At 41.3% G+C, this 23,749-nt stretch overlaps 1 pseudogene; it reads right to left on the bottom strand.

The window, feature by feature from the left end:
• Positions 1–22,346: 22,346 nt before the first annotated feature.
• On the bottom strand, positions 22,347–23,472 carry LOC142736257 (transcription factor GATA-4 pseudogene; annotated as a pseudogene).
• Between the last annotated feature and the right edge of the window lie 277 nt (positions 23,473–23,749).

The following is a 23,749-nucleotide window of genomic DNA, read 5'->3' as shown; positions in this document are numbered from 1 at the left end:
ATATTGTTTCTGACAGAGGGGTACAATTTGTTTCATTGTTTTGGAGAGCCTTCTGTAAAAAGTTGGAGATTGATCTGTCCTTCTCCTCTGCCTTCCATCCTGAAACTAATGGCCAAACTGAGAGGACTAATCAGTCTCTAGAACAATATTTAAGGTGTTTTATCTCTGACTGTCAATATGATTGGGTCTCATTCATTCCCCTCGCCGAATTTTCCCTTAATAACCGGGTCAGTAACTCGTCAGGGGTCTCCCCCTTTTTCTGTAATTTTGGGTTTAATCCACGGTTCTCCTCCGTTTCACCTGGTAGTTCCAACAATCCCGAGGTAGAGGTTGTTCATCGGGAACTGTGCACAGTCTGGGCCCAGGTTCAGAAGAACCTAGAGGCGTCCCAGAGCATACAAAAAACTCAGGCAGATAGAAGACGTTCTGCTAACCCCTTGTTTATGGTCGGGGATCTGGTGTGACTATCGTCAAAGAACTTGTGCCTTAAAGTCCCGTCCAAGAAGTTTGCTCCCCAGTTTATAGGGCCGTACAAGGTCATTGAAGTCCTCAATCCTGTCTCCTTCCAACTGGAGTTGCCCCCATCTTTTCGAGTACACGACGTGTTTCATGCCTCCCTCCTTAAACGCTGCTCCCCGTCCTTGGTTCCCTCGAGGAAACCTCCTGTCCCCGTTCTCACCCCTGAGGGGGTGGAATTCGAGGTGGCCAAAATTGTGGACAGCAAGATGGTCCAAGGCTCCCTCCAGTACCTGGTCCATTGGAGAGGATACGGGCCTGAGGAGAGGACTTGGGTACCCGCCCGGGATGTTCACGCTGGGGTATTGGTCAGGAGGTTCCACCTTCGTTTCCCCAATAAACCAGGTCCACCTAGAATGGGTCCAGTGGCCCCTCATAAAAGGGGGGGGTACTGTAAATGATCTGCCAGGCACAGCTTCTGTGTCAACGCCCATAGGTAATCAGTCTGCACCTGCTTCTATGTCTGTGAGACTGACTCCATCTTCCACCACTCAGGATGGAAGGCTTAGGAGTGGGAGAGCCTATCACAGCCTGGCCAGACGGAGCTAGCTCCTGCCCTCTGTCTATTTATACCTGCCTTTCCTGTTCCTCCTTGCTTGTGATTCTTCTCGTTTGGTTACCTGGCCCTGCTGCAGCTTCTGAACTATTTGACCCTGCTTCATATTGACCCTGGCTTACTGACTACTCTCCTGCTCTGCGTTTGGTACCTCGTACACTCCTGGTTTGACTCGGCTTGTTCACTACTCTCCTGCTCTGCGTTTGGTACCTCGTACACTCCTGGTTTGACTCGGCTCGTTCACCTCTCTTGTTGCTCACGGTGTTGCCGTGGGCAACTGCCCCATTTCCCTTAGCTTCTGTGTACCCTTGTCTGTTTGTCTTCGTGCACTTATTGAGCATAGGGACAGTCGCCCAGTTGTACCCTGTCGCCTAGGGCGGGTCGTTGCAAGTAGGCAGGGACTGAGTGGCGGGTAGATTAGGGCTCACTTGTCTGTTTCCCTACCCCCATCATTACACCACCGTAATTAGTCTATACGGCGGACTTCAGAGACCCTGACTGCTGGCCGTAAAAACACAGCCAGCGGTCGGGAACCTGTTAATGCTTCAGCATACCATGACATTTAAAAAAAATTGTATGCTGTCAAATTTTTGGGAACAGTTTGGAGAAGGTCCTGTTCTGTTTTAGCATGACTATGCCTCAGTGCATGCAAAGTCCACAGAGGCATGGTCAGGGCACAGAGCTCTGATCTCAACCCCATTAAATACCTTTAGGATGAACTAAAATGGAGATTTCGAGCCAGGCTCTCTTATCTAACATCAGTGTGTAGGTGGGTACTGTTGTAGTGGGAAATAGATACGACACTGCGGTTTCGTTAACTTTTGTTTACTGTGGACAATCAGAATCGGATCTCTTCTTTCGTGGTTAAAACATTTAACTTCAGATAACAAATTTCTTCATAACTGGGCGCTGGAACACAGCCAGGAGGTAACCCCAGGCAGAAGGTTGGGACGTTGAAGTGCGCGGCTCAATGTCTGTTCCATCTACTCTGTGTGGCAAAGTCTCTGGTGCACTGTCACGACTACGGGAGTTATGCTTCCTTGTCCTTGATTAGGGGAACAACAAGTCCAGTACCTGTGCTCCTCAGCGTCGTCTCCCTCATCCTTGGGGCCGCGTCCAAGGTCTGGCTGCTGCACCACTGGACTGCTGGACCTCTGCACGGCTGAACCTCTGCACGGCTGGACCTATGCACGGCTGGACCTCTGCACGGCTGAACATCTGCACGGCTGAACCTCTGCACGGCTAGACCACTGCACGGCTGGACCACCGCACGGCTGGACCACCGCACGGCTGGACATTCGCACGTCTGGACCACCGAGCGGCTGGACCACCGCGTGGCTGGACCACCGCACGGCTGGACCAACGCACGGCTGGACCACTGCACGGCTGGACTACTGCACAGAGGATGGCTGCTGGATGGCTAGTGCTGATGGCTGCTGGATCGCTAGTGCTGCTCGCTGCTGTGTGGCTAGTGCTGCTGGGCGGCTAGTGCTAATGGCTGGTAGGCGGCTAGGGGTGATGGCTGCTGGGCGGCTAGTGGTGATGGCTGCTGGGTGGCTAGTCCTGATGGCTGCTGGGTTGGGTGGTGGGTACTAACTGCGTCCTTCTCCTTGGACAACTTGTCCTGCAAGGATCTCTTCCTGCTCTGTCTCGCCTTTTCTTCCACTCTCAGATGCTGCCTTCCTTGTTTCCTCCTCACACGCGCACACACACTCGTCTCTCCTTTTCTTCCCTCTTCCGCCGCTTCTTCAGTACCCCTTCTTCCCTCTCTATTCCCACCCTTCTCCCCACTTCCGGCTTCCGCATCACATCCGTCCTCCTCCTCCTCCTGGAGGCTTCACCCCTCTTCCGGCGCATGCGCGAGCGCATGACAGCTGACTCAGCCGCCGACGCCATGGCAACACCCCGCTCCTGCGCTCGGGAACCGAACTCCGAGTCAAAACTGACCGCCCGTGCTCCTGCGCGCTCCGGACAGGTAAGTACACAAAGGGTGTTGACCACCCTTATAGGTGTCTGACCTCACAAATGCTCTTCTGGATGAATAGGCAAATATTCCTACAAAATCTTTTGGAAACGAGAAGAGTGGAAGCTGTTTTAGCTGCAAAGGGGGGATAAACTCCGTATTAATGCCTATAGATTTAGAATGGGATGTCATAAAAGTTCCTGTAGGGGCAATGTGTACAGTATTTGGAACCTATAATATCTCTTGGGCATTAGTATACGAGCAAGACATAATTCAAACGTAATAAAAAAACAAATAAATGTCTGTTTAAAAAAATGACCACCAAATAGACTTATTCAATCAGAACCAAAATGTAAAACGCATTGATAAATAAAGTCAGTTACAGTTAAGTCCAGAATTATTTGGGCAGTGGCACAATATTCACGATTTGGGCTCTGCATGCCACCACATTGGATTTGAAATGAAACAACTGAGATGCACTTGAAGTGTAGACTTTCAGGCTTAATGCAAGGGGTTAAACAAATATATCCAGTGAAACGTTTAATAATTGCAACCATTCTTCTAAAGTAATTGGACAAATTAACATTACCATAAATAAAATGCTTTTTTAAAAAAATACTTTGTAGAGAATCCTTTGCAGGCAATGACTGCCTGAAGTCTGAAACCCATGGACGTCATCAAACGCTGGGTTTCCTCCATGGTGCTGCTTTGCCAGGCCTTTACTGTGGATGTCTTCAGTTGTTGCTTGCTTGTTATTGGGTTTTTCTTAAGTTTTGTATTAACCCCTTCCCGCCGGATCACGTATATAAACGTCATTAAAATCGGTGGCTTACCGCCTTTTCACGTAAATGTACGTCATGGAGATGAAGCTGGCTCAGGAGCTGAGCCAGCGACATCACCACCGGGTGACAGCTGTATGTTACAGTTGGCACCCTGAGGTATCGGCCAGGACCGGAGCTAGCCTCCGATCCGACCGATTAACACCTCACATGCTGCGTTCAATAGAGATCGCAGCATGTGAGGAGTTTATAGCCACCGGCGCCCCAGCAACGTGATCGCTGGGTTGCCGGTGGCTGCAAAGGCGATCGGAGGGCTAATGCTTACCTCCCGATCAGCCTGTAACGGAATCCTCCTATGCCCCGTCGTCGGCGGGGCCCAGGAGGCTTCCGGTAACATCGGCAAGATGGCGCCGGCTCAGCTTCCGGCTCAGAAGCTGAGCCGGCGTCATCAGCAGTGGGTGTCCGCTGTATGTTACAGCGGACACCCCGATCTAATCGCCAGGAACCGGAGCTAGCTCCGATTCCTGGCATTAACCCCTTCGATGCAGCGATCCATTGTGATCGCTGCATCCTAGAGGTTTGTAGAAAATCGGCAGCCTTGCCATGCGATGGCAAGGCTGGCGACTGCTACCATGGCAACAGGAGCCCTAACAATGGACTCCTGTCTGCCATTACGTAAGCTGATTAGGCCCCGCCCAGAGGTGGAGCCTGATCGGCTTGCTGTCAGTGAACAACTGACAGTTCCAATACATTGCACTACATAAGTAGTGCAATGTATTAGAACATCAAACAAACAGTTGGACATTCAAGTCCCCTAGTGGGACTAAAGAAAAGTGTAAAAAAAAGTGTAAAAAAAGTAAAAATAAAAGTTGGAAAACATACAATAAAAGTTTCAAATAATAACACAAAACACAATCGCCCTTTTTCCCTTATCAAGTCATTTATTATTGAAAAAAATAATAAAGCCATACATATTTGGTATCGCAGCGACCGTAACGACCTGAACTATAAAAATATTATGTTATTTATACAGCGCAGTGAACGCCGTAAAAAAAAACCTCAAAAACACTGCCATAATTACTGTTTTTTTGGTCACTGTCTTCCAAAAATTGAAATAAAAAGTGATCAAAAAGTCGCATGTATCCAAAAATACCGATAAAATCTATACCTCGTCTCGCAAAAAAACAAGCCCTCACACAGCTCCATCGATGAAAAAATGTAAAAGTTATGGCTCTCACAACTTGGCGACAGACAAAATACATTCTCTTTCCAAAAGTAATTTTATTGTGCAAAAAGTTATAAAAAAGTTCTATAAATTTGGTATCGCCGGAATCGTACTGACCCGCAGAATAAAGGTAACATGTAGTTTATAACGTACGGTGAACGGTGTATATAAAAAAAAAAGTGGCACAAGCTGGTCATGACATATTTGACACTGAATTGGCATATCTAAGGAAACATTTTAATTTGTACCTTCCGCAGCGCAATCATTTAGGGAAAAGACACGTGGGGTGAAAATGCTCACTACACCTCTTAATATATGCCTTGAGGGGTGCAGTTTCCAAAATGGGGTCACTTCTCAGGGGTTTCTTTTATTATTTCACATCAAAGCCTCTGCAATTGTGAACCAATACTTTATAAGTCGCCAAATTAGGCCTCAATTTTACATGGTACTCTTTCACTCCTGAGCCCTGTCGAATGTCCAGGCAAAAGATTAGGGCCACATGTAGGGTGATTCTAAAACAGGGAAACACCGCATAATAATTGAGAGCTGTCTTGTTATGGTGGCACAAGCCGGGCACCACATATTGGCGTATCTAAGGAAAAATTCCCATTTTCATTCTCCCACATCGTGTGCACACGAATTTCTGCAAAACACCTGTGGGGTTAATATGCTCACTACACCCCTAGGTGAATACCTTGAGGGTGTTGTTTCCAAAATGGGGTCACTTCTGCAGGGGATCCACTGTTTTGGTCCCACAGGGACTTTGCAAATGCAACATAGCGACCAGAAACCAAATGCAGCAAAATCTGTACACCAAAAGCAAATGGCGCTCCTTCCCTTCTGAGCCCTGCCGTGTGCCCAAACAGCATTTTACGACCACGTGTGGGGTATTGCCGTACTCCAGAGAAGTTGCTTTACAAGCGTTGGGGTTCTTTTTTTCCTTTATTTGTTGAGAAAATTAAAAATTTGGAGCTAAAGCTACGTCTTATTGAAGAAAAAGGATTTTTTTTATTTTCACTGCCCAATTCTAATAAAATCTATGAAACACCTGTGGGGTCAAAATGCTCACTACACCCCTAGATGGATTCCTCAAGGGGTGTAGTTTTCTCAATGGAGTCACTTTTTTGGCGTTTTCACTGTTTTGGTACCTCAGGGGCTTTGCAAATGCGACATGGCCTGCGCAAACCATTCCTGCTAAATTTGAGCTCCAAAAGCCAAATGGCGCTCTTTCCCTTCTAAGCTCCGCCGTGTGTCCAAACATCCGTTTATAACCACATGTGGGGTATTGTTTTACTCGGGAGAAATTGCTTTGCAAATGTTGTGGTGCTTTTTCTCCTTTAGTCCTCGTGGAAATTAGAAAAAATTAGCTAAACCTACATAATCTTTGAAAGAATGACGATTTTTATTTTCACGGCCTACTTCCAAGAATTTCTGCAAAAAACCTGCGGGGTCAAAATGCTCACTATACCCCTAGATAATTTCCTCAAGGGGTGTAGTTTCCAAAATGGGGTCACTTTTGGTGGATTTCCACTGTTTTGGCACCGAAAGAGCCCTTGAAACCTGACATGGTGCCTAAAATATTTTCTAATAAAAAGGAGGCCCAAAATCCACTAGCTGATCCTTTGCTTCTGAGGCCGGTGCTTCAGTCCATTACCACACTAGGGCCACATGTGGGATATTTCTAAAAACTGCAGAATCTGGGCAATAAATATTGAGTTGCGTTTCTCTGGTAAAAACTTCTGTGTTACAAAAAAAAATAGAATAAAAATGAATTTCTGCAAAAAAAAATGAAATTTGAAAATTTCAGCTCTACGTTGCTTTAATTCCTGTGAAACGTTTAAAGGGTTAAGAAACTTTCTAAATGCTGTTTTGAATACTTTGAGGGGTGAAGATTTTAAAATGGGGTGACTTTTTGGCGGTTTCTAATATATAAGGCCCTAAAAGCCGCTTCACAACTGAACTGGCCCCTGTAAAAATAGCCTTTTGAAATTTTCTTGAAAATGTGAGAAATTGCTGCTAAAGTTCTAAGCCTTGTAACGTCCTAGAAAAATAAAAGGATGTTCAAAAAACGATGCCAATCTAAAGTAGACATATGGGGGATGTTAATTAGCAACAATTTTGTGTGGTATAACTGCCTGTCTTACAAGCAGATACATTTACATTTAGAAAAATGCTAATTTTTGCAATTTTTCACCAAATTTTGGTGTTTTTCACTGGTAAATATTGAATTTATCGACCAAATTTTTCCACTATCATAAAGTCCAATGTGTCACGAGAAAACAATCTCAGAATCGCTTTGATAGGTAAAAGCGTTCCGGAGTTATTACCACATAAAGTGAAATATGTCAGATTTGAAAAAATGGGTCTGGTCCTGAAGGCCAAAATGAGCTTGGTCCTGAAGGGGTTAAGCAAGTGAAATGCATGCTCGATCGGGTTGAGATCTGGAGATTGACTTGGCCATTGCAGAATATTCCACTTGTTTTCTTTAAAAAAAAGTTCTGGGTTGCTTTCGCAGTATGTTTTGGGTCATTGTCCATCTGTACTGTGAAGCGACGTCCAATCATCCTTGCTGCATTTGGTTGAATCTGAGCAGAAAGTATATCCCTGAATACTTCTGAATTCATCCGGCTGCTCCTGTCTTCAGTCACATCATCAATAAACACTAGTGACCCAGTGCCTTTGGCAGCCATTCATGCCCATGCCATCACACTGCCCCACCATGTTTTACAGAGGATGTGGTGTGCTTTGGATCATGAGTCGTTCCCAGCCTTCTCCATACTTTCTTCCTCCCATCATTCTGGTACCGGTTGATCTTAGTTTCATCTCTCCAAAGTATGCTGTTCCAGAACTGGGCTGGCTTCTTTAGATGTTGTTTGGCAAAGTCTAATCTGGCCTTTCTATTTTTGAGGGTGATTAAGGGTTTGCACCTTGTGGTGAACCCTCTGTATTTGCTCTCATGAAGTCTTCTCTTTATGTTAGACTTAGATACTGATACGCCTACTTCCAGGAGAGTGTTCTTCACTTGGGTTGTAAAGGGGTTTTTCGTCACCATGGCAAGGATTCTGCGATCATCCACCACTGTTGTCTTCTGTGTACGTCCAGGCCTTTTGGAGTTCACGGGATCACCAGTGCGCTCTTTTTCTTCAAGAATGTAGAAAACTGTTGATTTGACCACTCCTAACATTTGCTATCTCTCTGATGGATTTCTACATGATTTTTTCAGCCCATCGATGGTATGTTTCACTTGCATTGAGAGCTCCTTTCACCTCATGTTGTGGGTTCACAGCAACAGCTTCCAAATGCAAATTCCACAACTGGAATCAACTCCAGACCTTTTACCTGCTTAATTGATTAAGGATTAATGAGGGAATAGCCCATGCAGCCCATTAAATAGCTTTTGAGATAATTGTCCAATTACATTTGATCCCTTGAAAAAGAGGCACCTACATATTAAAGTGCTGTAATTCCTAAACCCTTCCTGAAATTTAGATGTGAATACCCTCAAATTAAAGCTGAGAGTCTGCACTTTAAGCCCATATTGATTATATAACTGTATATTCAATTAGTTTTGGTAAACAGCTAAAATGCCAAAACTTGTGTCACTGTCCAAATAATTCTGGACCTAACTGTACCTGTAGCTGGCATGATGGCTGGTGGAAGACTCACTAGAGGACACACCTCAACGCGCATTTCACAACCTTTGTCAGTAGGGTAATGTGTACGTATGTGTCCCATTACTTTTGTCCATATAGTGTATTTATTTTTGGATCGGGTTCTGTTTTCCGGACAAAAAGATGTACCAATCAATACATTTGAATGATCCTGTGAAAAATAAATTATCCTTACTTATATAATACAAACTCATGCAAACTGCTATATTTTTTCTTCAGTTTGCATTTTAAAGAAATAAATAGGGTTTCAAAAGCTCTATTTTAAATATGGTGCTCTAACTCTAGTTCATCAGAACTGTGGGAGGTCCAATGTTGCGTCTGTAATGTAAGCGCAAACAAGCACCCATATTTAGCACTAGGCATTAGGCCCCTTTCACACAGCAGTATTTTAGTTAGTGTTTTGCTTCAGTATTTGTAAGCCGAATCCAGGAGTGGATCCAAAACATGGAAGAGGTACAAATCTTTCCATTATACTTTTATTCTATTTAGGTGCCACTTCTGTTTTTCACTTCCGAATACTGAATCAAAATAATACCATGTGAAAGTGGCAATACTATTTTTATGCAGCTTTAAGTTTAGACTCTGTTCACATCAGTGTTATTATTCCTGTTCCGTCATAGGAGCAGAAAAAAAAAATAACCGAAGTCCCGGGCTTCCATCATAGTTTCCATCATTTTACCAGACAAAATTGTACTGCACGCCGCCTACTTTGTCTGGGAATCTGTGACAGAAGCTCCTTACAGAGCTTTCCATGCAGATGTGTACATAGCCTTAAAAAAAATACTAAACCAACTGTAGAAATTAATGATAAAAGTAAACAGAAGATCATTTCGCTCACAAAATTTGCTGTCTGTTTGTCAGTCTGCCGAATCTTCTGTACTGTATGTTATTGAAACAACAGTCTTGTAGAAATCCTGCAGAGAATATAGGCGTTAATTTACTACTGATCTGTTCCATTTTTGCTGGTGAGTGGATAGAGGGCAAAGGATGAGGCTTAACGATCCTTGTGTCCTACTGCAGACAGAATAGAGGGGGCGGCTCCTGCTGCAGCCAGTTGACTTACAGCCAGACACAGGTTTGTAAGGAGGAAGGGGAAGGGGGAAAATGGCTGAACTCCTGGGACACACAGAGACAAATTCTTTATATTTTTCTCAGTTTTAAATGCAAATTGAGACAAAACACGGAAGAGGAGCAAATCTTTCCATTATACTAGTTCTCTGTGTAGACTGACACTACTAGTGTAATTGGTTGCAATTGTGTATATAACCTTTTGAAGTGAGTTTTTGGGGACAAAGCTTGAAAGAGCCATCCCCTCCCCCAAAGTTTTACTTGCATAGTCTCTACGTTTCCGTATATCAATGGGGGTCTTCAGACCGGCAGCTCATTTACTGTGGCTGCCTGTTCAGGTCCTGAGCAGTAGTTTTCCACAGGACCCATCTGTAATTTCTGTCCACTGCCAATCCCTAATTTAATGTATGTTATAGAGACATCAAAGTGTTAACACTAAAAAAAGGAAATCTCTTATTATTTTAAATTAACTCCTACTTTCCCCTAGGCAACTTTTCACTTCGTTCTTTACTTTACAATTTATTTTCCATCATGTCATGGATTGGCATACATGTTTTCACCAGAAAGCTTCGTAACCTAACACTTCATAGAAGTTTAATTATCTGCCTGCATGCACAAGATATGTCAAATGCCTGTACTGTCAAAAATGTCTTCATACAGAATTCATTAGGCTCTGCTGTCAGAGATGTTTCAAATCTCCCTTTTTGCCAATGGGTTTCTGTTTCTTGGCTCAGTTAAAAAAAATCTCATAACTCCCCTTGTGCTACGCAAGACATGTAAAATCCTAAATACGACTCTTTTTATTACAACATGAATTCACAAATATCTCTTTAGAATCTCTGTTAGTTCAATGACTGTATGGTTGAATAGACATTGATGATAGCATTATCGTGAATGTTTACATCAATCGTTCATAAATTCAGTCTCTAGAAAACTAGATCCTCTGACATCCAAATAGTCCTTGTAGTCAATAGCCAATTTTAATTTCAAATTGCAAACTCTGTGTTGGACTTTCATAGTACAAAGGAAGAAATGCAGTTTCTTGCATACAAATGGTGAGGGTTAATGATGAGAACAAATTAGTTTATAACAGAGGAAAATGTAAGGCTTTTAACTTTGGAACATATTTATATTAACCTTTTAAATTCCTTTTATAATGAACTCTCAAATTCAATATTTTCCATTATACATGTACTGAAAATCTAGAAGGTTTTTGAGATTTTTTTTTAAGATAGTGTGTTGATTATGAATCGAAATTGATCATGTATACTTATTTTCATTACACAATGTCAAAACAATAACATTATCTAGTTCTTTGCAGGAGATTAGTTTATACATCTATGGCTCCGTTCAATACTGCTTTGGGGTCCCGTTCTGACGTTCCGTCGGAGGTATCCATCAGAACGGGACCCTTAGCAGAGACAAACTGACACTGACGGAAACTAGAGGTTTCCGTTTCCATCACCATTGATTTGGTCTCTGACGCCAACCCCACTGGGTAACCAGGGAGAATACATTGCTCCAATAGTGCAAACCGTTATTATAAGTGATGTCCTGAGAGTATTTTGCTAATGAAGATAGAAAAGGTGCATTAAATGAGTGACAAATTAGCTCACTGGCTTAAGATGGCATCACACTGCATACAAATGTATTGATGGCAGTGCTACTCATTTACACAGTTAAACTTGTCGGCGGAGTCTAGTGGTCTTTGTAGTACCTAACCATACCACCGGATTTATCAGCAATGGTTACTTTTGGCTAGTTTCTTCAGCTTTTTTACCGGATCATGAATTTATTACTCAAAATATGAAATTATTTATCATCAGCAATTCCTTCCAGAGCAATGCCTTTACAACATATTAACGTATAGACAACTGCATTTAAGTGACTGAATAGCTACATTCGGATAGAAATAAATACATTTACAGCTCTATTAACTTATTAGTTAAATGAGCTACATGATCAAGTTTTTAAAAGATGATCCAATACAACCTTAACGCATACACTTCATAAGTTTTGTTTAATTACACAGTATTTTAGTATGTAAAAAATATTTTAGTATGCAAAAAATTTTTAAATCATTATTGTGTTAGAATTAAACTGCATGACTACAAAAATGTAAGGGAATGTATAGGCACCAGCAGAGCAAACTGTTTTGCTGTACAATGCTTTATTTCCATTTCTTTCCATTTTCCATTTAAGGAAATCCAGTAACAATAGTTCCAACTAGTTTTTAGTCCAAAACCCTTTTACATTTCCAGCTATGGGGAAAAAAAAAGATCCTTTGGGACTTTAGCCTGTCACTCCACTTAAAGTTGACCAACACAATTTAAGAAAAAAGAACATAAACATTAGAGATTTTCCCAAAATGAGTTTAGGGTCCAATTTATTAGAATTGGCCATCCGATTCGGTCCGAATTGATTTGCTGCTAATGTAAAGGGACCCAATTGCCCTGAAAACTTGTGTCTTACTCTCTGATGTCTTCTAGGACTGTATCAAATCCTTTTCAAGCTCTTAACACCAAGCAAACTTTAGTAATGTCAAAGTGACAGTACATAATGTATATGGGTAGAGGGAGTGATGACTGCATGGGATTTTGGGAAAGATGCCTGCAATGCATTTTGGGGAAGTCCACCCAAGTTCATGTGATCTTATTTCTAATGGTGGCTTGTTTTTTTGCAGAACAAGTTGTAGTTGATTTTTTTTTTTACGACACTCACTGTGTGGTATAACTGACATGTTAACTTTATTCTATCTTCTATCGTAATGATTGCAGCAATAACGAACTTGCATTGTTTTTAAATGTTTTAATACTTTTTCAAAATGAAACCTTTTTAAAGCAAAAATATGTTTATTTTTCTTTTACTTTGGAGTTAAACAATTTGTTTTTAATACATTTTATCAAACTTTTGCGTGAACTTTCTTTTTTTATACTTGCTGTCCTCTGATCGCTTCCATAACTCATTGCAATACTTCCATATTTCAATGTAGTATGTCTATCAGTGTTACAGTTTGTATTTTTAAAGTGAATGTTCACCCTTGGACACAATGATGTTTTTTTTTTAAATAAATAGTTCCACAATTATGTGCTGATTAATATGTCTATCTCTATATTGGTTGGAGCTTTGTTTTTCTAATACAGGGCAAATCTCCTGCAATAGAGATAGCGTAAACTGATTAAATATTGCTTGCCTGTAGCCACCACTAGGGGAGCTGTAATACATACATTGGACTTGATAACAAGACAATATACAGTAATCTCTTAAAGTCTATCTAGTGGTTGCTGCAGGCTGACAGAATTTGATCATTTAACTCTATAGCTACGTGAAGGTAAACAGGAAATTTGGAGCTTGGTAACAGAAAATCAGAGCGCTGACCCTTGGATATATATATTAAGGTGAACCTAAAAATGACGGTGCTCAAAGGTGGATATTCACATAAACCTTGCTTCAAACTCAGATGTTATTGCCCTTGTTTTGTACTACTTTGTACAGCACTACAGAATGTGGAGACGCTACATAATGATAATAAAAAATATTTTCTTAGTCGAATCATTGTGTCTATGTTGTCCTTTATACCTCTGTATGAGCTTTAATTGACATGGAAGTTGAAATGCTTGACCACTGCTTTACACCGGTTATTCTATACTGTTCAGCCTCTATTTCTATTATTGATATATTTCTAGCCTTATCTAGTGTTAAAGGACTATATAAAGAATTAGGGCAAAGCCACACGTGGCGGAATTGCTCTTGAATTCCGCTGTGGACACTCCGCAGCGTTAATCCGCAGCGGAGCCGTTTCTCCATTGACTTCCACTTCTATTTAGTAGGGTTCGTTTAGACGAAGCGGAAAATTCCGCTGCGGAGCATAGGCTGCGGTGCGGAATTTGGTGTCTGCAGGATGCAATGGCTGTTGCGGAGTTGTGGCGGACTGGTTGTGGACTCATGGTGGAATTTCTCCATTGACTTCAATGGAGATCTAAATTCCGCAATGAAGTCCGCAGCTGTCATGCACATGTTATGTGTGCTGCGGATGCGTCTTGCTTTTTTGACATGACATTTCTTCATTCTGGCTGGACCTATGTATTTCTAGGTCTACAGCCAGACTGAGGAAGTCAATGGGGCTCCCGTAATTACGGGAGCGTTGCTAGGCGACGGCAGTAAATAGTCACTGTCCAGGGTGCTGAAAGAGTTAAGCGATCGGCAGTAACTGTTTCTGCACCCTGGACAGTGACTACCGATCCCAATATACAGCAACCTGTAAAAAAAATAGAAGTTCATACTTACCGAGAACTCCCTGCTTCTGTCTCCAGTCCGGCTTCCCAGGATGACGTTTCAGTCTAAGTGACGGCTGCAGCCAATCACAGGCTGCAGCTATCACATGGACTGCCGCGTCATCCAGGGAGGTCGGGCTGGATGCCGAAAGAGGGACGCGTCACCAAGACAACGGCCGGTAAGTATGAAATTCGTTTACTTTCACTAGGGAAAGTGCTGTCCCTTCACTCTATCCTGCACTGATAGAGAGAAGGGAAGCACTTTTACCGCAGTCCGCAGCAGCTAGTCCGCATCAATTTACTGCACATTTTGGGCAGATCCGCCGCAGAATCTGCAACGCAGATTCTGTGCTGCATTGATGCGGACAGTTGCGGAGGAAATCCGCCACGTGTGGGCATGCCCATACTGTACAAGTTTATGTGAGAACAGCTATGTACTACAGTGCTTCTCAATCTGTGAGATGGACCTTATGGTTAGGAGCCCCCCAGTTGTTGATAAGGCGCAGCTGGGGAGGCAGTTTTGATATAAGTGATAATGAACTGCACAGGACTTTCTATGGTTGCACCAATCATTTTGTGCTTATGTTTATGTCCTATTGGGTTCAGGAGACAAATTGAAAAATAAATTGAGGTCATTTTTAAAAAATTTTAAGATGGACTAAGACCAATGCTGAGGTCCACGAATCATCATGTTCTTGCTGGTGAGGCTCCAGTAGAAAAAGATTGGGAAGCCCTAGTGTACATTATGTATAAACCAGTATTTTAACTGTGTATACAAAAAAATAAATGTTTTAAGTTTACAGCTTTAGTTGTTCACCGAAGGACTAATTGGAAAAGGCATGTTTATATCATTTTCCCTTGATGAAAACAAAATATTTACAAAGTTACATTTAAACCCTAATTAAAATGTTTACCTAATTACTTTCTACCATTTTATTTTACATTAGTCTTTTCTCAATAGTTTACCTTGTAGACCTAAAACTAGGTTGTTGTTTTTTTTAATTTAAATCAAATTACATAAATGTACTTCCAAGCAACTCACTTATGAAAACATTTAATCTCTCGGATATTTATGAAATGCAATTAATGATAAGTTTCAAAGCGCAGGAAAATATTTATATGTATTTTTTGTTATTACAAATAAAAATGAAATACTTGGTAAATCTTTCTAATATATTACATAAAATTTAGCAAATATAAATTCTATTAAATGTTATTTGTTTTGTGTTTTATTGATATGTATGCTGTTTATGTTTTACTTAGGCTGGGTTCACACGACCTATTTTCAGGCGTAAACGAGGCGTATTATGCCTCGTTTTACGCCTGAAAATAGGGCTACAATACGTCGGCAAACATCTGCCCATTCATTTGAATGGGTTTGCCGACGTACTGTGCAGACAACAGGTGTCAAACGACAACGCGTAAAAATACAGCCTCATCAAAAGAAGTGCAGGACACTTCTTTCAGACGTAATTTGAGCCGTTCTTCATTGAACTCAATGAAGAGCAGCTCAAAATTTACGGCTGTCAGAGAAGCCTTGCAAAATGCGAGGAGGAGCATTTACGTGTGAAACGAGGCAGCTGTTTTCTCTTGAAAACAGTCTGTCTTTTCACACGTAAATGCCTGCTATCGTGTGCACATACCCTTATATAGAAAGTGATGGATACCACAAAAATATATAGAAAATACAATAATCAATTTAATGAACGAATCAATAGCATCAATGCAAAAGTTGTAATCCGTATATCTTCACCAGATCAAGGCCTTAGAATTAAATGAAAGTTTCACCAAAAAATAAATGTATTTTTTTGGTAAAGATATACTGAAGTAATAAAGTAATACTTTTATACAATTTGGGGCTTATATTCAGCATTTCATTAAACTGTATCTAAAGGGGTTATCTTCTTTGAACTATCGCTTTTCTTTGAAGGGTCCCCTGAATGGCAACTAATCACAGGGTCTTTTGCTGTGGGGGTACCTGTACCAATTGTTTATTTCCCCTGCAGGGAAATTAAGCATTTTGCAGGTCTCGTTAAAATTAATAAGTAATGCATGGATGTGCCAGGCCCTATAGGGTGAGTTATGCTCTTTGTAGCTCCTCTACACTCTGTTTTATAGATGAGGATACTGAACAAATTATCCCATTTATTAGCTCAGATTTTCCATAATAGGGAATGCTGTATTTGAAAATGGGTTTTCTAGGGGGGGGGGGGCATGGCTAGCAGCTGAAGGGACAGGACATGACTTGGCTGAGCTCCGCTACAGCCGATTATAATTTGGGCTCATCCTTCCTCCAGAAGTCTTTTAACGGACAAGTGCTGAATGTTAATGCACTCCTTGAGTGCCGAGCAACACGTAGATTCCTTTTTGGTCCGATTCGGTGGCTTTTGAAAGACCGGCCTAGGAGACAACCCGGATCCCCGGACTAAATTTGCTGTTGGAGGTGCGAGGACCGCACTTCCGTTGGAACGGATGATGGCGGTACGTGGCCTGCAGCTCCCGATTCAGCTCATCAGAGGGTGAGGAGACACTTTGAATCTTTACCCATCACCCTGAACACTACAGGTGACTGTCCTTCTCCCCTACAGGGTAAATTCATATATAAAATTTTAACCCTGCTTGCACCATAAAGACAGCATATCAGCAGATCCCCCCCTCCCCCCTCCATATGCCTGGACGTTAATTCCAGGGGCACTGCTCAAGTTTTTTCTGAGTGCCCCCATATTTGCTTGCATTTTTATAATAGGGGATATACAAAACATGCATTTGCATTTGGAAACCTACAGTGCATTTGGGGTCTAAGGCCCAATTTTTCATGGCATATTTCTGGATTTTAAATAATGGGCACAATCTGAACAATTACACAGAAAAATAAGGGGACTTATGGTTTCCAAACCCATATAATTGCTACACTATTGTGCTCAGCATCTCCCATTCTGATAGCAGAACCACAGATTGTACGACATGGTAAAAGTTGGCAAACAAGAGGGATGGAGTACTCCCAAACAACCTAAAAAGGCGCAATCTGACATGGATAAATTCCTTAAACAGAGGTCCCCTTCAACCAAAAAACTTTCTACTAAGCCTGCACTTAATCCGATACCATCCTCTGAAACTATGGAATCTTCTGGGGAAAGTTTGGGTGGAGAAGATACCCGTGGAGCAACTTCGGCTATTCACCTATCACAACACACCGTGCAGAAAATAATTGAAACTGCTCTCAAACCAGTTGTAAAAAAATTGAAAGATATCAAACAAGAAATGAGACAACTCCATGGCTGGGTTGAACACCTGGAGGGCTCTCAAATTTCACTACTCAACCATGGCTAAGCCATGAATGGAGCCCTCCAAATTTGTCAAACCCATCTAAATAGCCTTCTGACCTATGTTGAAAATCGAGATAATAGAGGAAGGAGAAATAATTTTTGCCTAAGGGGCATTCCAGAGTCTGTCTTAGATGCAGATATAATGAATACTACATATGCCATCCAGAAACCATTGCTAAACTCGGAACTTGCATCCTCCTTAACAATATAGAGGTCCCACAGAGCACTAAGGCCAAAGCATAAAGAAGGAGACCGCCACGTGAAATAATTTGTAGAGTTCTTAATTATACGCACTGTGATGCTATTCTCAAAAAATCTAGAGAACTTCAGGAGCTCACTCATGAAGGATTCCGGATCTCTATTTTCCAAGACCTGTCACCAGTGGCTCTCAACAAACGCAGACAACTAAAACCCATCACGGACATTCTCAGAGAGAAAGCTATTTCTTATCGCTGGCTCTTTCCGTTTGGTCTTATGTTTGTCTTCAAAGGATCTCTTAGGATCATTAAACGACCAGAAGACCTCTTAACCTTGTATAGATCCTACTAAACCTCTATCCTGGCTATTGATCACTGATGTTGCACAATTACCTGATCTACCTGACGCAAGTCCGTGGATATCCTCCAAGGATCCCCCCTCTTGCAAGAGGTTCACCAACCAGAAGGAGTAAACGAACAGGGGTACTTTAACCTCCCACACAATGCTTTTGGCAAGTACCCATATGACATATTATCGTACAACATCTATAATGCCCCTCACAAATTAGATCTGTCACATAGATATATACAGAATCAGAATGTTGTTTTAGAGGCATACGACACTTCTAAGCTTTATGTCTGCCTATACATTGGTTTATGGGCACTGAACATGCAGCTTATTTCTTCCCCTGATATTTTCCATTATCTGAGCTCTTATTACCACAGTAACCATTTCCTAGAATCAGCTGGCTCTAGTATTTGGTCTGTGGTTCTCCTGTTGTTTTAGTTTGTGTCATCTGTTAACTTGATAAGTATATTGTTATTGCACCATCTCTAGCGTACATGTTACTTCATGGAATGTAAAGGGAATGGACTCACCCAAGAAACGTTTTGGAATCTTTCACGCTCTTAGATCTCAACATACGGAGATAGCGATTCTACAAGAAACGCACTTCGCTCAAGGTAAACTGCCTCACTTGTCCATCGCATATTTTTCTAAATGGTACCATTCCCAACACCACTCCTCTAAGAAATGAGGAGTTACGATTGCTATCAAAAAATCTCTTCCCTTCACCATAATTTCGCAAATTTGTGATTCAGAAGGAGGATTCTTAGTTTTAAAAGGGACAATTGCTAATACTCCTGCTACTATAGTGGGACTGTATGCACCTAATACCCAACAAATTCCCTGGCTGGTTGATTCCCTGACATAAAAATATAAAAATTATCTTCTATAAAATATCTAGGTCTGCAGATTTCCGCATCCCCAGATTCCTGGTTCGCACTTAACTACCCTCCCTTATTAGACCAGATTTCGTTGATTATTAAGTCATGGTGCCTACCATATATTTCTTGGATTGGTAGGAGCAACTTAATTAAGATGCTCATCATACCCAAGCTGACATATTTAATGCAATCGCTGCCTACACATCTACCCCAGAACTTTTTCCGCAAACTACACAGACAACTATTGAACTATATATAGTACGGAAAGGGACATCGTCTCTCGCTAACTACCTTGACTCGGCCGAAATTTCAAGGGTGGATCAATTTCACTGATGTGCAGGCTTATTATCAAGCAATTAAATTGGGCAGGGCTATCGAGTGGCATAATCATTCTTCTCCTAAAATATCATTCTTCTCCTAAAATATATGTATCTATTGAATAGGAAATATTTGAATCTTCATTAACACAAGCTCTGTTTCACTCTAGTGATTTAAGGGGAACCATGCCCCGGGTTAACTTACTGACAAAAGCTACTTTAGATGTATGGAGAACAATTTCTGACACCAAGAAATCCTAAACCTTCTCCATTAATGAAAGTTGGAGACTTGTTGGGACTGAGAGACCCAGCTTCGAAATTGTGGTTATCTTTTACAAAATGCTATGAAAGGAAAGGTGGTTGGTGACATATTACAAGATGGAGCTCTCCTTCGCTCGCACACTTACGATCCCTATTCCCTACTGCCTCTATCAACTACCTGCATTACTCACAAATATTATTAAACTTTGGGAAAATTTCAAAGCAGAATTCTTTCCTAAGAGAACTCACATGGTTTGAACAATTGATGTCTATGACTCAACCTGTTCCTAAACTCACCTCAAAATTATATAGACAGCTTATCTTAATGTCGTATCTGGCCAATTTGCCTTATATTAGGGTCTCAGAAAAAGAAGTAGACACTACCTTTACTTTCTTGGAATTATCACACATTCTCCAGAATTGTTTTGGTCCCTCTAGATGTATTATTCTGCAGGAAACAAGCTATAAACTGGTGAGCAGATGGTATAAAACTCTGGTTCTCCTTCATAAATGCGACAATAACATTCCCCAGATCTGCTGGAGATGTCTAGCTCAAACAGGCATATATACTCATCTTTGGTGGGATTGCCCCCTTATTAAACCTTTTTGGACCAAGGTGGAAAAAATAATATCTTCAATTTGTCCACAAGCCCCTACGCTATCTCAAAAATAAGTGTTCCTGAACATACACCCAACTCTTCCAAATTCCTTTAATAAACTCTTATGGTATCAATTGCTGACAACGGCTAAAGCTATGGTCCCACTTTATTGAAGAAAAGAAGATACACCTCCGATCCCTCAATGGTTGAGTAAGGTGGCCCAGATTTCTGGACTAGAGGAGTTAAGTCATATTGCTATGCAAAATGTACCCAAATACAAGAAAACCTGGTCTCCGTTGCTTGCTATTCTCCAAGATACTCAGCGATATGATGAGCTATCTTCCACTTAATTTATATATCTTACCCCTAGCTTGCGTACGAAGTCATATCCTATATTTTACGTTATCATATTATATGCATCGACTGACACCTCTAGATGCATCTACCCTTCTACCTAGTTCATCGCCTACACACATTTGCTTACTCCTTGGCTAAACTTGGTATTTCAAGAGATAATTGACTGTATACATGTATTTGAAAATTAATGTTGTAACTATTTGTGCATGTTCGCTTTCCATGGTGTGTATGGTTTCTATGTTTATACATTTGTACCGATATGTTAATTCAGATATGCTGTCACCTTGTGATGTGGAAACAAGTGATAGCCATTTTCTTGTATATATTTTTGAGTCACTTAAAATAATAAAATATATATTTGAAAGAAAATTGATTTTCTAAACCAGTCAAATGTCAAGAACAGTATTGATTAGAATATTTTAATGTAAATAATCTATGTAAGCAATAGAGACATTATAGATTCCTCTATTCGTCAAAGTTATCATTGCAGATTATGTGGTCACCAGAATACTAATCTGAAAAAATAAAAAATTAAAAGAAAAAAAAATTAATAAAATATGGCTCCTTCCCCTATAAAATTGTTGCCTCTAGCTATGTCTGCCTGCTTGGCTTCTAAATGTTTTGCTAAATTTTTCATCTATTTAAATAAATATTAGATGATGTTAAAAGCAAATTAAATTTCTGTTTAAGGATTTCTTTACATGATTCAGACAAGGCTCCACAGTAATAAATCTAGTGGGATTATCGTCCTAATATGACGCGTCCACCCTTAACTTTTCTTGAATAGCGTTATGTTACACAAATTGTCATGATACTATTTCAATACACTGCCAGGCCATCAATAACAAAAAACATATACTGTAAGTTAAACATATACTTTTTTTTAAATGTGGGACTCTATGGGGGACAGATAGCTGATGGATTGCATCAGAGTCATCCATTGAAGGTATAAGTTTTTTTGTTGTTTAACATCTCACGCCATATATCTTGGGATCTAAAGTTTAGAGATAATTTAAGGGAGGATACATCTGTATGTTAGATTGCAGCCGATTTATCATATGATATAATAATTATATAATATTGCACGCAATTATTTCACCCATAGGATTGCATTCAAATTGAATGCAATATTATGCTGTGTTTTTATTTTTGTTTTTTTTTAAATAAATTGCAAAATTTTATTCTATCTTAATTTTACAAAAAAATTTAGCAAAACGACAGATTCACGATTCTTAAATAACAGTTTGATATATTTCAGACTTCACTGTATGGATCTGTTTTTTTTTTACAGAGTGATTAGTGGTGTCCTGGCTGCTTCCCACAAGGACATGGAGGCACAACACTTGGATTTGGTACAGAATTCCAAAAATTGTGTGATTTAAGTGTCTGTAAGACGTGCATCATGACTTCCTTAAGAATGCTTTGGAAAGAGAGACTAAAAAGGAACCAATTCTACATTTTGCATGGATAAACATAAGGACAAATAATTATTTTAACTAAGAGCAAGTTAAAAAAAAGAATCACAGCCGTGGAAGCGCCCCCTTCTAAATGAAAAATAAAATGTTCATTATTTTAAATTACACTTTCTAAGATATTGACTATGAATGAAAGTGTCCAGACACTTCCAGTGTTGCTCATTTATATCCCTGCCCCCCAAAATGTACAAAAATTTGCTGTAGTTTTTTAAAGTGTTTTTGGCAAGCATTATTTCGTTATGGAGAAACGTTCACTCCAGCCGCTTATCTGTCCATTCACATTAAATGATGTCCAACGTATAAAAGTTCTTAGCTATACGAATAAACAATAAATTACTTTGCTAGAGGTCCTTTTTATTTCTAAAGTATCTGAAGTTTTTTTCTTTAAGTCTCTTGAGACCTTATCATTTTTTTATTTTTGAGTGACATCTCTCTGGTACAGTTTTTTACATTGTACAATTACCAAATGCTTGGTCGATAAACCGAATGTTGATGTCATGACCGAAGGTGTTGAAGGCCTGTGGCAAGAGTAGCATTAAGCTAACACCAAACTGTTCCAGGAGTCATTTTTGTTGTTGGCCTGAGGAGATGTGTTGATTGAAGCGTGATGGGTCTGAGAAGATAGCTTGAGACCTACCATTGAATGAATAGATGATGCATGACTTGTGATTGTAGTTAAAACCGATCTCTGAGATATTGATGAATGTCCATATTGAGGAGATAGCCCAGGTTCAATCTTTATGGGGCGCATGTCTTCTGTGGTGGTGGTAGACGGTGTGGAGTTGTCAATGCCGTTTGGTCCTCCAGGAGTTTTAGACTTGCTGAGATTTTTGGGTTTACGTTTCCTTGTATGGATGCCTTCCTTCTTCATTGCCAGGGGTCTGGGAATGCCGTGCAACTTCATATATAGCCCACAGGCGTTACATACAGGCTCGCCCTCTGCATTTCGACGCCACAGTGTTTTAGTGGTCATATGGAAGTTTGCACAGTAGAGGTCAACACGGCGGGAAGTAGACAGCCTTCGTTAGGGCTTGATCAGCGGACGATTGATACCATTCATATTAAGATACAACCCACATGCATTGCAGAGGTAATGGCCTGTACCATCCCTCCTCCAAAGAAAGTTGGACATTGCTCCGCAGTTGACAAATTCTCGGCCTTCTGAGAAATCGTTAAAAAATTCTATGTTGGGGTGTCTTTGGGTTCCAGGTCCCTCCCTGTTCGGCAGGTTGTGCAACATGGAGCTGTCGAATGAAGAATTAGTCCAGGCAGCGCCCATGTCCTGGGTGACATAGGCTGGGTAAGGGCTGGAGTAGGTGGCACCGAGACCCCGGCCGTATTGGTCTCTTCCATTGGTGGTGATGGCCAGGGGGCTACTGTAGGAGACCTCTCTGGAGGAGGCTGCACTGATAGGGGGGCTGGAAGAGAAGTAAAAGCGGGTTATCTGCACCCGCCTGTGCCCACATGTTATGCCCTTAAACTGGGCTGCTTTGCTGAGTGTGGCCACTGGACTGGAGGTAAGGAAGGCTGGAGATCATGGAGGACACCCTGGTGGTTGGGACATAGACAGGAGAGGTAGTAGCAGCACTGTGCATGAAGCCCCCAGCCCCTTCATATGATGGGGGTCCATGGTTAGCAGCCATTGCCAGACTTTGATACATGATTCAAGATAGTTCCAAATTCCTAAAGATATTCTCAAAGATATGTGTGCCTGGATCCCCCCGATCCAAGATGTGTGAGCCCCGATCCAAGATGTGTGAGCCTCGATCCCCCCCGATCCAAGATGTGTGAGCCTCGATCCCCCTGATCTCTTCTGGCCCCGATCTACTGCTCCACTGAGGGCCTCAAAGATATGTCCAATCACCAATGCAGAAGGTCACATCCTTGCAGCGCCATCCCCTTCATCCTCTATCTTCTGTGTCCAAGTTTACAGTGAGG

Source organism: Rhinoderma darwinii, chromosome 1 (genome assembly GCF_050947455.1).
Source record: "Rhinoderma darwinii isolate aRhiDar2 chromosome 1, aRhiDar2.hap1, whole genome shotgun sequence".
NCBI lineage: Eukaryota > Metazoa > Chordata > Amphibia > Anura > Rhinodermatidae > Rhinoderma > Rhinoderma darwinii.
Note: the sequence above shows the minus strand (reverse complement) of the source record. Positions and strands in the feature narration are given on the sequence as shown.